The sequence below is a fragment of the Aethina tumida genome, chromosome 1 (assembly GCF_024364675.1).
Source record: "Aethina tumida isolate Nest 87 chromosome 1, icAetTumi1.1, whole genome shotgun sequence".
Lineage (NCBI taxonomy): Eukaryota > Metazoa > Arthropoda > Insecta > Coleoptera > Nitidulidae > Aethina > Aethina tumida.
In genome coordinates, this window is record NC_065435.1 from 65,492,127 (window position 1) to 65,508,642 (window position 16,516).

Genomic DNA, 16,516 nt, shown 5'->3' on the forward strand with positions numbered 1-16,516 from the left:
ATTTTTTGCATTATCTAAATTGATATCTGTTGTCTCTATTAAAATCTGTTACTAATATCCGATCGAACAAAAATATTTGATATCTAGTTTTTCCATAATGAAAAATAATACCATTCCCTTTATGATAGTGCTAAAGCCCCCAGGACTACTCAAACAGATTTATCTTAATTTTCCTCCTTTCGTAATATGGAGTCAGCATATTCAGGCGAATTCGCACCTGGTTAATGGCCACCTGGGATTGGAAATTGTGGGCCTATATTGTAGTGTTGTCACTGTACAATGCAAGATTTGTTTTCGGAAACGTTGCGACGTGAGAATTGTATAAAGAGCACACCTTCAGTATAAAATCCGTGCCTTGAGGAACACCGCCAAGTATTGTGTAAGATCGGGATACTGAGCTATCTATTATGACCTGTAAGGTTCTCACTTGCAGGTACGAGTTAACCACTTTTAACACTTCTCTCGCTTCTCTTACAATTTCCACCGCTTGAAGGGTGGTATCATGTTTGGACCGGAACCCTAACTGTTCCGGTGGCGTCAGTCTTAGTCGTTTGTCAGACCGGTTTATACTGAAAGCGTCCAGGAGACGATAGGAATTTGGAGTTTTAGAATTCTCGCCCGGCTTAAGGATCAAAATGATGTTGCCGGATTTCGAGCGAGATGGGGTGTATTGAAATTTGAAAATTGCGTTAACTATGCGTACAATTTGCACGACGGCTTTGATGACAATATTTTAATGATGTCTGGACCGGGTGTTATTTGGGACCACTTTTATTATTTACCTTATTTCAGATAGACTGGTTAGGATATTTGCTAGGGTATTAGGAGGGATTAACGTTGGGTTTTTATTGTTTGACGTGTGTTATTTGTTGTCGTTCAGGTGTTAATTTGTTTGTGTTTGCATTGTATATTGATTTGAAGTGTTTGGTAAACAGTTCTGTTTTTTGATAGTTTACTAAATTCTCCTCGTTGGCGTATTTTAAATATTATTTGGACTTTTTTTCATGAATTTCCATTACTAACAATCTTTATGTGATAGTGTATTTAGTGCGACAATTATTCTAAGTACAAGTAAATAAGCGTCATGAGTGTCAAGGTAAAGTGGACTTAAGCTTAACTCTGCGAAGAAAAATGTAACAATTTTAATTAACACAACAGGGGATTTACACACCTTTAGATAATTAAATTTCTTTTAGTTTTTTATTTTGCTTGGAATAATTATTCTTCATAACTCGTAAATATTTTTTGATTAAGTTTAAAAATGTTTTCGCTTGTAAAATGTGTATTGTCCTATGTTTAGTAACGAGTTATTGCGAGCAGAATGCGGCTTGAAAGTGGTTTGAGCAGCAGCATTTGAAATTGTTAAGCAGACTGGTTCGGGGCTATGTTAGTGATATATTTGTTGCTGTTTTCACTAATTCCTTACATGCCTCGTAAGCTGGAATTTGCAGCCGAGTTAGATTAATCATCTCTGGACGTTTTGATTCTACCGCCTACCGTTATTAATTTTATGGCGGAAAACAAACCAAGACGATTACACCCACAAACAAATTTATCTATGTGATTCGTTCGTATAATTATGTTTCAAAGGAATACTAGGATACTTTACCAAAAAATTTATGAATGCAGTGAAACCAACAACAGTCTAAATTGGTTGGGAATATGGCTCCACAAATCTTTTTTTATGGCGTTTAATAAGTAAAAGTAATTAAAACCTTGTGAGATAATCTTCATTAACTAGGTTAGACAATGTCCACTTGCCTCAGCGATGCATCCTCGAAAAATTAAAAAAATCTTACTATTTAAGTATTGTTGATTGTTAATAAAATTATTTATTAACTATTTATTACTGTATACATAATTAAATATACCAACTAAATTTCTAAAATGAAGCATTTCTAAATTTTTAAAGATATCGAGAGTCATCTGTAAGAAGAAAAAATATTAAAATTTTACTTGAAAATATTTTAAAAAACGCATTTAAAACTGCTCTCCAAAAATGACCTCTTAATTTTAATAGGAAGGTCTTCCTCATCTCAGGTTTCCATTTTTTCTTTAGTCCCATATGGCAAAATCCATAGCTCGCCATTAATTTGATCGTACAGAAAATTTTTATTTACATTTTAAATGGATAAATTTAAAAAACTGTTAAAATCAGCATACATTGGGATTCGAATGTGAATATCTTCTAAATGGTTAGAGTAATCGATTAACCACAAGAGATATTTTTGTAGAACGTTTATTTTCCTACAAAAATATACGTTGCGCATTTTATAATATTTATTTTTGTACGAGTACGATAAATTTTAGAAGTAAAAAAGAAATTTTTGTTAAATTCTTCAAACTTTGACCTCCGATATCTTCTAAACGGTAAGAGTCCTGAAAAAATTGTAAGATACCTTTTCTATAGAGCGTCCTACAAGAAATGTAAACAGAAATTTTCTGTACGATCAAGTAATGCCGAGATATGAATTTTACCATACGGAACTGAAGAAAAAATGGAAAATTGAGATAAAGAGGACATTCCTTTTAAAATTAAGAGCTCATCTTTGGAGAACATGCTTTAAAGATATGTAGGAACCAATTTTTCAGTGTCCGAAGTTAAAAAAAATAGTCGATATTTTGGCCCACATTAAAGAAATACAATGTTATTCTAAAAATAGACGACCTCTCATATAGGTGACGATTTTAAAAAAACACTTTACTAAAAATTACCAACCTTAAAAAGTTTAAGTCTTAAGTTTCAAGATGCTCCATAAGTTAGTGTTTATGTGAAATCGATCAATTTTTGCAGTATTTTGTAAACATAAAAACATCAAAACTTGGTCACTGTTATGTAATTCAATTATTTGAATGGTCTCAGTCCAACTATTATTAAGACATATTGGATTCTATTATATGGGATTTTACTAATACAAACCTAAATATTGGAATCCAGAGTTTAAACGATAGGTGACCTCACTGAAATGGTTAAAAAAAACACAAAATGGTTTGAGGTGATCGTCAACTAAAAATGGGTGATATAGCAGAAATTGTAGGCATTAAACTGAACAAAAACAGCGCCGAGAAGATATTTCAAACACAAATTTTTGCGTCTATTCTTAACAATAGATGAAACATGGGCCCACCATTTCACACCTGAGAACAGTCAAAACAATGGACTAAAAATAGAAAACCGTCCCCAAAGAAAGGGAAAATAATTCCATCTGCTGCTGGAAATGGAAGGCACATATTATGCGAATTTGTTACAACATTTGAAAGATAAAATTAAGAAAAAACATTAAGGGATAAAAACCACATTTGTTATTGCAGTGATCAAATTCAATGAATGAAAGTTTAATTTGCTTCCTCATACAACAATCGGGTTTAGCCCCGTAGAACTATTTCCTATGTGCCTCCAAGTCGCTCACCTGCCTGTATTATGTTATTATTATTATTATTATTATTATTATCGACATATTGTTATGTAAAATAAAGAAATAAAGACAGAGTTGAAAATTTGTGAACATTGCATAGAGAAGATTTCATGCGAATCGCCTTTGTAGCAACTCTGATACTGAAAAGTTATAGACGTCAATTAGTGGTAGTGATTCAGATCTGAACAATACCGAAAACAATTTTAAAATTAGATCATCTAAAAATCACAAGACACCAATAATTGCTTTTAACTTTTAAAAGATATCGATAAAATTGAGACTAAAACGAATAACTTTTTCAAACCAACGACCAATTAATCGATCAGTTTTATGACGAAGTTAGTATTAATTCATTTCAAAATATATTTCTCTTGAGATGTATACGAAACAAAGTTAAAGGCACTGCCGCTGATGTAATAGCATCATATAGCATTACAAAGTGGGCTGATTTAAATACGGCACTTCTTGCTACATATACTGTTAAACGCGATTTACATACATTAATAACGGAGTAGTGTAATCTTAGACAAGGAAATCTAAGAACTTCTAAAATCTTTAATAAAATTCGGAAAAATTTAAATCATCAAACCAACTTCACTCATAACACTCAGATAGCGCAATAGAAAAAGAAATTTTGATTTTACAATCTCTAAAATTCGTTCATTGATAATAAATGCCCCTTTTCCAAATATCGGTGATATATTAGATGAATTACGTAAAAGTTAGTATTTGCAACACTGAAAAGATGACTATTACTGTCGAGACTGGCCATTATGAATTCATAAGAATGCCATTTGGCGTCAAAAATACTCACTCCATTTACTTTTCAGTCAGTTGTGGACAATATATTGGGAGGAATACAGTACAGAGATATATAAGACACAACTTTTAAAGCACACTACATAATTCATTAAGGACATAAACATGCAATTTGGACTGGACAAATGCAAAACACGCAATATATAAAGAGGCAAATGGTTCAAGAGTGAAGCACATAAAATAGAACGAAACGAAATAGAGAAGTATAAAGGTCTGGAACAAGATAAAATATATAAATACCTAGGATACGTGTAAGTGAGAGGATTAGAATTCAAGAAAGCAAAAAACGCCACTAATAAATATAATAGAATAAATAAAACTAAAGCTATTAATATTTATGCGATTCCTGCATTCATATATAATTCTGAGGCTTATTAAATGGACAAACAGAATTCCATAAATTGATAATTTCTGATAATCATATATATAATATACATTTAACATTTAATTTATGTATATTATATATTTATATATGTAAAACTTCAACAATTGCGGTAACAACTGACTGATCCATTGGCAACGAGATCAATAACACTGTACAACAAGGTTTTTGTCTCCGATATCGCATGGGGTGGATTCCATAATATTTTTCACGTATAAAAATATGCCCATGAAAATGGCAAGTCAAGTGTAGTTTCAGAAACTTTTGTCATTGAAAATATGAGAAATGATGTTTCTTTATGTGTCTATGTTATATATTTGATCACAAGTTTATAAAAAAAAAGATAGAAATCTCCTTTTTATATGCATATGGAATGAAGAATAATCAGAATCATAGATTAAAAAGATTAGATTAAAAGTGTTATCAAAATATTTTATTTTGACCAATAATATTATTTAAATATTTTTAGCTCAAGACCATCAGTATTTTATATTTATTTTACTTCAGAAGTTAAATAATAATTTAATTATATTGCCTTTAGTTGATTTTTGAAATTCAAATAAACTGTTTCAAAAGACGCGGAATGTATTGCGATAATAAATTTCTTAATATTAAACTTAAGTATAAATTGATTTTTGCGAATTTATTTTATTCAGTGAAGACATTAATTTTAATAAAAAGTTCTATATTAAAGAAGTAGGTAGGTTCTTATGTAAATATATGGGTATTATCTCGAATATGTGGTACATATATCTTAATGACTCAGTTAAAGATTACAGTTATACATAAATTAAGTTTGTGACAGATCACAGGAAATTAGAGTTTCAGTTTAGAAAAGTTTCCTTCGCATATACACGTATTTTCCAAATTTAAAATATTCGCCATTAAAATCCAACAAGTAATAGATCACAGCCCTGAGGATCCCAGTTAGTGGTGCGCTCGCCCCAATGAATGGCAAAACGTAGCAGAGAACAGGAAAAAAGGAGGAAATTGGCATGAGATATATGATACGGGGATAGTAGCTAATTTAATTTACCGGCAGGGGGCGTGATGGATTCGACAAGGTGTTTGAAATTCAGGTCTCGCCATCAGCCGCATTTCAAGGTCTAAGGGTCCTTTATAAAGCGCATACACATCTATGAAAAGTAAACGAGGTATTTTATATATTAGGTTCCGGAAAAAATAATTTGCCTCTTTAACGTTTTAGTTTAAAATAACATAATTTTCATTAAAATAACAACAAAATAATACCCATTATACTAAACAATTTTTTGCCAATGTTGCACAAGTAAATTCATGCTCCGAGAAAAAAATTCTGGGTTCTTGGAACTGAAGAAAATATAAATGTGAGCCTTCTTTAGAATTATACTATTTATTATATATACAAAAAAAACATATACAATGGCAAAATATATTATAGTTATATAGAGCAATATTTCGATTATGCAGATTATTCAGATAGAACACATAAAAATAATAGGTAAGTCTCCTTAAAATAGCCGTTTAAATCACATTCACCTTATTTAGTTTCCTAGGAATAGATTAGTCCTACTACAATAATATTTTTGAACAGCGTAAACCATTTACGAAAAACATGTACAATATGGTTTTTTCAACATGATTTCCTTCTACTCTTATGCACTCCCTAACTCTAAGAATTAAAGATTGTTGGACCCTCCGGAATACCCCAACATTAGCCCTTATTTTGTCACAATGAAAATGAGTTACCTCGATTGTCGAAGTCTCGAAGTTTTTAAATAGCCCCACAAAAAATCTAATGGATTTGGGTCAAGTGATCAAGGGCCAGGGATAGATGTTCTGGCAAATTCTTTTGAATAAATTCCAAATAAAGTTCTCCAGTTAACTTTCTTAGTAGAAGAAATGGTTCAATTAAATCTTGCCCGATGATTTAATGAGACTTACCTGTACCACCTAGTACTTCAAAAGTTATATAAAACAAATGATTTCTCATTATGGGCGCGTATCTCCGTAAAAAACGCCGTAGGAAAAAAAATTGTAATCTATTATTTTTAATTTTTATGTATTCTATCTAAATCCGGGAGATTGCCCATATATTCTAGGACACCCTGTATAGTGAATCAAGTAGATTTTTAATTTATATGTTGAACCTTCCCTTGAATGTCTAATGTGACATGGCCATGAAGAACACCTTTTCTGTTGAGTAATGATCCTCGACTCCTCTTAGCAGGAAGGCAATATGTAAACATTTATAAGTACTCTTTTTCAGCTTCAACCCATTTAACAGACCTGATAGAATTGTCGTAATCAATACATTTTTCGTCACATATGACAATACGATCCATAAAAAAAGCTCATTTGGAGAAATATGTGGAATATGTAGAGGATGAGGTAACATCTCTCACCATCATCATCAAAATATTTTTTATTTTCTTTCTTAGATTAAGAATTAGTTGTATTATTCCACTAAGTACCGACTTCAACCCAGTGACCAGACCAACGGGAATTGCTGCAATCAACTAGTTTTCATTGCAAAGAGAGCAGAGAATTGGCAATTGTCAAACACCTAATATCATTATACTCATTTAATTTATGAGAGATTCATTGCTTCAACTTTTTAATGAAATTCATTGCTTGAAACCTTTTTTAAGGTTTGATTGATCGCAGTTTATTGGCAAGCTTATTTCGAAACATGTTGCAGGGGATATTACTTAATTTCGTTTCTTTGCCACAGGTTTTAGGATGTTATTGCCCTTGACGTTATGCATCTTCAATGCACTCATTACCACTTACAGCATCTTTTCCAAACTCATTGCGAATGCGACAAGCAGCTTCTGTTGCTTTAAGCTGCTGAAGTCATAAAATAAATTTGTACGAAGTATAGCACTTGAATATACTAATTTTTAACCCAAAAAAATGTTTTAAATACAATGTAGGAAGTACACAGCTTATTTAGGAAGAGCATAAAAAAGCTTTCAAATAATAATACAAAAATGTTAAAAATTTAGTCAAATGAATCATGAATCAAAAACGTAAATTGCTTTTTCCGGTACCTAATATGTTATATCTAGTGTTTTTTCGATATTTAACAATTCATTGCTATATTGGCAGTGTGTTTTATAAAATTTGTGTTTATTTTTATTCTTGTTTGTATGAACACATTTCTTTTGAATTACATATGGCGAAAATCCAGACAGTTTTTAACGTTCCTCGATTAAACTTTAATTATATAAAAATATATTTTTATCCAAGTATAAATCATACATAAATTAAAACACTGTATAAAATAGTACCGTTAAATTACAATTGTTTTATATGTAAAACTATACGCTATATATATAGCATTTTGGGTACTGAATTATGATCGAAATTCTGCCATCACTCTGATTTTTTTTTTCTAATCACAAAGAAACATATTTTCAGTTATTTTTACGTTGTAAATATGTAAAAACACACGTGTTTTTTTCGATCTCAACCATAAATTCAGATTAAGGGAATTGAAATGCGTATAAATGGTCTCTTTTTGGCTGGGCCCAATACATTGCAGTATGGGAGGGGCTGTATAAAGTACAACACCGTAAAATCCAGGCTGGCTGTCTGCAGTGATAAATTCACACCGTCTACATAATACAGTATTAATTAATCAAAAATACCACTGTACGCTATTGAATACAATATAAATTCATAACTAAAGTAAATTAAAAAAATATTCAACAATGACTAAGACTTCAGATAATTTCCCTGAGAAGGTAATAAAATTTTCTTAAAGGTATATTGAAGTTTCCCACATGAATGAAAAGGGCCACTTTCGGTGCCGTTGTCTCCAAAGGTGTCATAACTTTCGAAGTCTATTGAAAGGAAGCAACTGGGAACATTAACAAAGTTTAGCGTTTGTTCGGGACTGCTACACGCCTAAGACTTCGTTGACATAAAGTTAATTCAGCGCCACAGCATAGCTCCAAAATCTATTAAAATAAATTCACATGACTTTAGTCGTTGTAACACCTTGCGAGACTCATTAGGTTACATCTGTTATCTGCTCATGTCCCATAAAATAACTGATGCGGATTAATTTTCAGCATATTAAGGCGAAACGTCTTTAGACGCGGTCGTTTTTCCCGGAACCTAATTAATTTACACTCAGAAATAATTCTCATACTTGCTCATTCACTACCGTACCTTTGCCAAATTTAATTTCTACTGCCGACACTTGTCTTCTGCTCCCGAGTTCGACACAGCTCATTTATAAACAGGTAGAAATTAATATCGCACAGACTGCTAATACCAGATACTGAAATCTAATTTACTGCTATTCAATTATATATATATATATATACATAGATATATGTTAATTGAAGTCTTTGATGTTGATTCTATGAAGTTGAGCATTAATTGATATCTAATTGATGATTTAAAACAGTATTTATTTTAATTGCAGCACATGTTAAATGCTTCTTAAAGAATTGAGTCAATCAATTATACATTCCGGTATTATCTACCAGTATATTGTGCAAAGCAAATTTTTAAACTTTTTTTGTTAGTTAGAGTCCGTCCCTGTATATGTTGAACTATTAATCTGTACAATTATCTTTCGTTCTTAACATACATTAAGCAATTTAGGAGAGATTTTAATTACTTAGCAAAATTGAAAAAACTATAACCATCAGAAAATATTTGTTGCTTGTTGAGTTAATTTTTAATTACGTATTTTTCTAATAAATGCGATACATAACAGGCGTTCCGTTTTTTTATTTTACGAAATTGTTCATCGATCAGTGTTCTCTGGCCTCATATTGCCGAAGCACGTCGGGCGCCACTAATATGATTAATTTAATTTACTAGAAAGTTTTTTATAATAAACTTTGTTAAAGCTTTCTTGAGCGGAAAGTAATTCAACCAAACTTCATCCGATTAAAGTTGGTCCTTTATTATACCAAATTATCATAATTTAACTTGTCAATAATAGACCAAAACGACGTTGTAGACGTGAGCGATTTATTAATAGGTTAACGATTTATTCCACAACAGATGTGTTTGTGTTCATAATATTAAAATCAATTAATAATGAAATATGAATATATAAATTTCATGTTATTTTAAGAGACTTTTCGGTTATTTAATGTAAACAGGATATTCAGAAACTTAGAAAGAGATAAATTGTGACCTAAAAGTAAACGCATTACTTGTTTGCATAAAAATAACATTAAATGTTATTTTTATTTATTTCGTGTTTGGAATTCAATTTTAATTTTCATCTACTTTTTCTTATATTTTTTTTAAAGAAAAATTTTAAATAAAGATAGTTTTCTCTTAAAGCAATTTCATTTTATGCTAATTTCTGAGCACCCTACTTCTATTTATTATTAAAATATTTGATTCAATATTAAAGTGAGAAATCAAACTATTCGAATATCTAAATATTTAAATCTAATATTTATTTAGGTCGAGTTACCATATTTTACAATTCATGTATAATCAATAACAGTTTCAAAAGGTTATAGCTTGTTAGTATATTTAAAAGGATATTTTTAAAGCACTCTCTGAAAAGAATGACTGAATGACTTTTTATGCACTCAAAATGTTTATAAAATATCAAGATGTTTTATTCGTTTTCTATGGTTCTTTTTGCTTGAAATTTAGAAATTACGGCAAAAGATGGAAAAATTATGATATTTTTATATTGTTTCCCATAGTTTTTAAACTCTTTGCCATTCTACGTACATTTCAAAAATGATAATATGAATGACAATCCAAATAATCTTATAGTCTAGTCTATGGTTATTATTGTTCAAAATACTTTTTTATCAAGTAAATAATTTTTATTAGAAATAATTTCTTTGTACTTTATTTTAGTACTTTATATTAACAAACCATAAACAACAACATTTAGAAAAACTTCCTCTTAAGCTTCTTTATAAAATATGGATTTATCTGTAATTGGAATAGAACTAAGTTATCTGAAATTAACTGTTACTATAGTCAGAACTAATAAAGACAAAAATAAATAACAGAGAGTATTTAATTTTATCTGAGGCACAATATAGTCTTGTGTACATTTTCCATTTAGTAAATTAGTAATAAAATCTAATCTAGTTAATATATGGTCGAGCTATATTGCCATCCGGGTAGATATTTGTCAGAGAAGTTAAATTAAATAAACGAGCGTGCTTAAGAAAAATAATTTAGACAAAAATAACAGAGATACAAAGGCGAACATTACGTCCGAGATATACTTTCGTCCTAATACTGCCAAGAAGAGTCTAACATTTGTAATAGAATGTTGACATTTTGAAGATAATAAAGACGCAAGGACGATATGTGGATCTCGGAAACGGTGCAACGCTGTTTTGTTCAAAAAAATCTTAAACATCTACGATTTTACCCGTTAAATGTTAGCCTTAAAAATGATGACAACCTCACAACAATTTATAGCATTTTTTCTATTTATTTTTTCATATTGGTACTGGAATAGTAGGAAGAAACACTCTTAAATGTTAAGAAGGCCTAAGTAGTAAACAATTTTTGTAAAATCTACAAAACTGGTTTAGAAGTTTTAAATATTCATAGTTTTATAACAAGTTGTGTAAGTTAAATTTAACTTTATAGTGGACAGCTATAATAAAATATTTATAAAAGACAAAATAAGAAACTTGAAAAAGTATAATGAATAGTTTAAAAACACTACTACAAAAAAGGTCCAGAGTTTTATAAATCGCGAAATCGGTCAAACATTTTTATTTAACTTTTTGTATGTATACAAATACAATTTCATAATTTGATGAACTCAAAAAATATAAAAAAAATTATCCATTTATGGGTCTGAAACATTAAAAGTAAGTTGATTAATTATTCGTACACAAGTTTGTAAGTTTTATTACATTATGTATTATAGAAACTTAACACTACGCTTAATTTTGCATATCAGATATTGTATTTCTACGTAATTATTTCAGTTTTGGTTCCAGGATTTAATTTATGTCTTAATTGTTTTTGAATCAATTTTATATTTATATAATATCATTAATTAATTGATTATACAGAAGACCACAGAAATTGAAAATTTTAAGCGTATTTTCATAAATATTTAAATAAGAATATTAATCTTCGGTTTGGTGTGTAGTTAGTTAACTCATTGACGTTGAAAAAGCATTCATCAGCATCAAATAAGATTTTATGATCAGATTTAAAACATTTGAAAGACGACTTAAATTCTGTGAATGACTAAGTCAAATGATTATTAATAACTAATAAAGGTTATATTTTAATTAATATTCATCTCTTCAAAAATTTCTAAAAATTTACATTTATAAAGTATAAAAAGTATGAAAAAATGTACAATTCAGTAATTTAAATATTTAATAGGCCGTGAGGAAACGGATTGCATTGAAAAATGAATGAAATTGTTCCACCTTTAATATAGTGAAGAAAACTAAACTCCACATCCATTAATATCAAACAGAAACTCATCGTATTCTTCAGACACTGAACAAATTGGCCTAGGCAGGCTGCCAATACAATCTGCATTGCACAATTACAATGCTGAGGCTAAAAGGAGCATGCACCGCTGCAATTCACGAACCATTGAAAATATAGTGATGGCATTCCGAAGTGTATTGATATAAGATGTGATGTGGTCATCCTTTAAATGTTTTTATTACGCCCGGATTATTTTTATACGGGTTTCGATCGCATGATATGTCTGCGGTAGAACGATTCCAATATTTACCCAACAATTCATGCGAGACGTGACGATGTCGATACGATAGTGTTGATTGGTTTCGCTCAAAAATTGCAACTTGTAGCTTATGAGGTGTTCCATTATTTTATAATAATTGGATTTTTTGTTTTATTAGTTTAATTCATTACTAAAGAATGACGTAGAATATTTATATTTAAAATTACTTTATTCTCGTTTTATTGTTCGGGTTTAGAAAAAGACATAAACCATCAGGATATTGAAATTACTAAAATTATGTTATAATAATAAACCATCGATCATGAGATGATGCATTAAATCCGCCGAAAAACAATAAGAAAAGTAAAGCGTGTCCCATATGCGTCCAACGAAAAATGATTTCTAAAGATTGGAAGCGAAAATACCTTTTAGAATTTATAGATATGACTTTTCACATTGGATGGGGGATTGTTTTGTTAAACTGCAGCACCCCATGGAACGGACGGCTGTTCAAGAATAATTTGAACTAGATATTATGATGGGTTGAGAAATGAGCACAGGATATTTCTAGCGGAAATGAACGAAGTAGAGATGAATGTTTCCCTCATTTGAGTTTAAATTGCAAAAATTCAAGTAGAACAAGTTCTCCCTAGACCACAATCTTAAGACTAGAATAAAGGATAAATCTGGCCTTTGTTCTTAAATTCATAGATATTAATATATCATAAGTTTCACCTTTATTCGGCTCCTACCAGTGATATTAAATAATATATTAAATTTTTTTAGAGGATGCCTATAAAATTCTATGCATCTACAGGGTAACATAAAACGAACTACTATGTCTGATAGCTTTTTATTTTCAAGTTATAAAATATTGAAGTTTTTTATTTATAATTTGGATAAGATTTTATTAAATATTTAATTAAACAACATTTCTACAAAAGTTGTTTAAATTGGTGTACTTGTTCGTGAATACACGTATTAATGATTGACGGCATCTTTGAAATATATTCAGATTATTACGAAATTTATTAGCAGACCCACAATTCTGTTCCATAATTACTCTTCTCTATTTATTTCTATGGCATATACTTCATTTTTCATATACTCCCAAAATGAAAAATCGAAGGGATTAAAATCCGGACTACGAGCTGGCTATGGTATAGGCCTCCCTCGTCCAGTCTTCTTTGTTAAAATGCTCTTGTCCTTTGAGAAAAATGAGCTGGCGCGGCATCATGCAGGTACCATATTCTTTAACAAGACATCCTCTAATAAACTGTTCTGTTCGTTTTCTAAAAAATTTGCTTGCCAGATAAAATCATAGCCTGCCTTTTTTAAATGTTGTTTAATTACACATTTAATAAAAACCTATTAAAAAACAAAAAAAACAATCAGACATTAGTATATAGGAACTTTTTATTATTATTTAATCCTCTATCGTGTGGTGATATGCTTTGTACTTTGTTCTGTCACCCTGTACAGAACTTGAAGATGCTTTAGTCAGGACGTTCGTTATAAGTACAGCATCAGTAGTATAGTTGGCTGTGGCTCCACACAAAATTGTATATTCAGTTAAAAAAAAAAATGGGAATCCCAACTTGGGATGTTGATAACGAAATCGTTGCATTATAGGTCCCACCGGCAACCGACACTCGCTTGAGGGAGCGTGGATTACACACACGATTAAATTACCCACGTAACTTTCTGATAACATAAATTAGATTGAGTATTTTATTTTTCTATTCAGGAAAAATGTTGTTTCTTTAAATGGGATCTGTCTATACAAAAACAAACAAAAAAAAGATTTACTCGGGCTTAGTCATATGAAATTATTTTTTATGGTTTGCATTATCTAAAATAATAGTTAAGAATGAAAATTTAAATTCTTATAGTACAGCAATTCATTTTATTAAAATGATTTTTTTTACATTTTATCCTGCACCACACTAAAGAATTTTCCCAAGCAATTTAACCCCGAATGACTTTTGTGGGACTATATTAAGTCTAATATTTATGGGCATGAACATCAGACGGCTAATGACTTGAATCAGCTTCAAATTAAAAATTAAGACCAATTTCAAGTCATTACTCTTTAATGTAGGGCAGAAATTTTATAATAAATTGGGCTACTGATTGACGCAACAGTGTGGTACATTTGAACACTTCATTTAGTTATTTTTATTCATAGTAATTTTCCAAATTATATTTGTACTGCATTTAAATTACAAAAATCATATGATTAAAAGCTAATTTTACTTTTAATTAATTCCAATTTATCTAATATGTTGAGTAGGAATATGAAGATAAAATATAATACTGCAAATAGCAACTGTAACGTTTTTGTCTGTTATTTTTTCTGTTTATAATCTGTGCCTTTTAATTAACCATGAATCACACACTATAAACATGTTTATTGACTGACTTTATTACTTAATGGAACTGCTTGCCTGTGAATTCGAAATGTTTTCTGTAAGAAATAATACATTTTCACATAAAGGCAACACCCATCAATCAGTTGTACGTCATTTCTACCCTCTAGCTATTATTATACGACCTAACTGATAACAATTTATTTATGTGCAAGCAATTTAATTCCAGACATTATTTTCAACACACGTTGTCATTATATCATGTCCTAAGATATATTTTTATGGAAAATTAATTTGTATTAAACTCACCATTTTTAATTAAAAATTAGTTATAAAATAAACATGACAAAATCTGTTCATTAAAAAGAAATATGATGAAGTTTTGGATATGAACTAGCAGAGTCTCTAAATACTCTATCCGGGGATTCGGAATCTATTACGTGATATATACAGTAGTGATGAGGAATTTGGATTGAAATCTTCTGTTAATCCTAGTTGTAGGAGGATGTGTGCAGTTTGTTTGCATCATGACATCAAATACATATTCGGAATAGGGGATTAAATCGAATATTCATTTTGGCCGGTTTCAAAATCTTCCGCATATTGACATCAATAATACTTGTGTTTTTGCACTTAATAGAAATATGCTTTCAAGATTTTTTATTTAAATTTGAAAGAAAAAGCAAAATCAATCAGAAAGTATTATTTAATATAATCTTTATTATTTATAATGGAATTTAAATTTTGGTAACCTCTCTTACTATTGTACTTTTTCGTTTGAATATAAATGTTTACATGGAATAAATTTGGAGCCAAGGAGGATTTAAAACCAGACCATTACGAGAGTAATTAATGTCTGTTGTGAAATGTCTTGGGGTAGTTCTTAATAAATTAAACACTTAATTTAATAAGTAGTGATCGTGATTGGGAACATACAAGCACTTGCGGATCAACAGGTTGCAGATAATTAGAAGATATTGATTGATTTATTGGCAGTGGTTCCGAGTAATGTATCATTTTTGGTGTGTGACTGACTTGTCGTTTGTTCTCCTGAATTATGTTTGTTTCTGTCTCGCCGTATTGTTTTAATTATAATTGTCGAATTGCTTTTAGAGATTTTCTTTTTCAGGAACAAAAATATTTCACATGTCAACTTCGAATATAGATTTCAAACCAAGAAGTTAATAATTTCAACCAATATTTAACACAATGAATATCTGCAATCTTTAGTTTTTTGGAATAATACGCAACAGATTTAATTAATTTGTGCCTTAGTTATTATTATTAGGATGCCATGTGACAAAAATTTCCAGCAACATTAAATTTTCTAAACTGCATCTCTGTTTTTGTCATTAGAGCATCGGATGATAACAATCACAAAAAATTTCAATTTCTCTGCCATACCTTACACAAATATTCATACATACAAAAAATCCATTTCGATTCGGAAAACGAAAAGAACCGAGGCAACCCGAAATCGATACTTGATACTTGATCCTTACATACTCGGTTTTACACCTTTGATATTATCCCTCTGGTTTTATAAATGAACACACCGATCGCAGCACACAATACTGTGATCTTCGCCAGGTGCAATACAATAATAGCGAAGTTCCGACACATAGAGCAAGGTAAGCCACGAGAGAATATTGAAGGGGAGGAGTATATAAAATACAATATTTCAAATTCGTAACACATTTAGATAAAAATTCAGAAAAATAAATGGATGAGCTTTTGGGAGAATATACAATGGCTATTTATAAATATTTATTGCAGTAACAAATCTTAGCTCGTACGACACGCATCCTGAACAGTTTTTAGCCAATATGCAGCATTGTCTTTCGGGAATGAATTGACTACTTTTGATCGGTAAGTG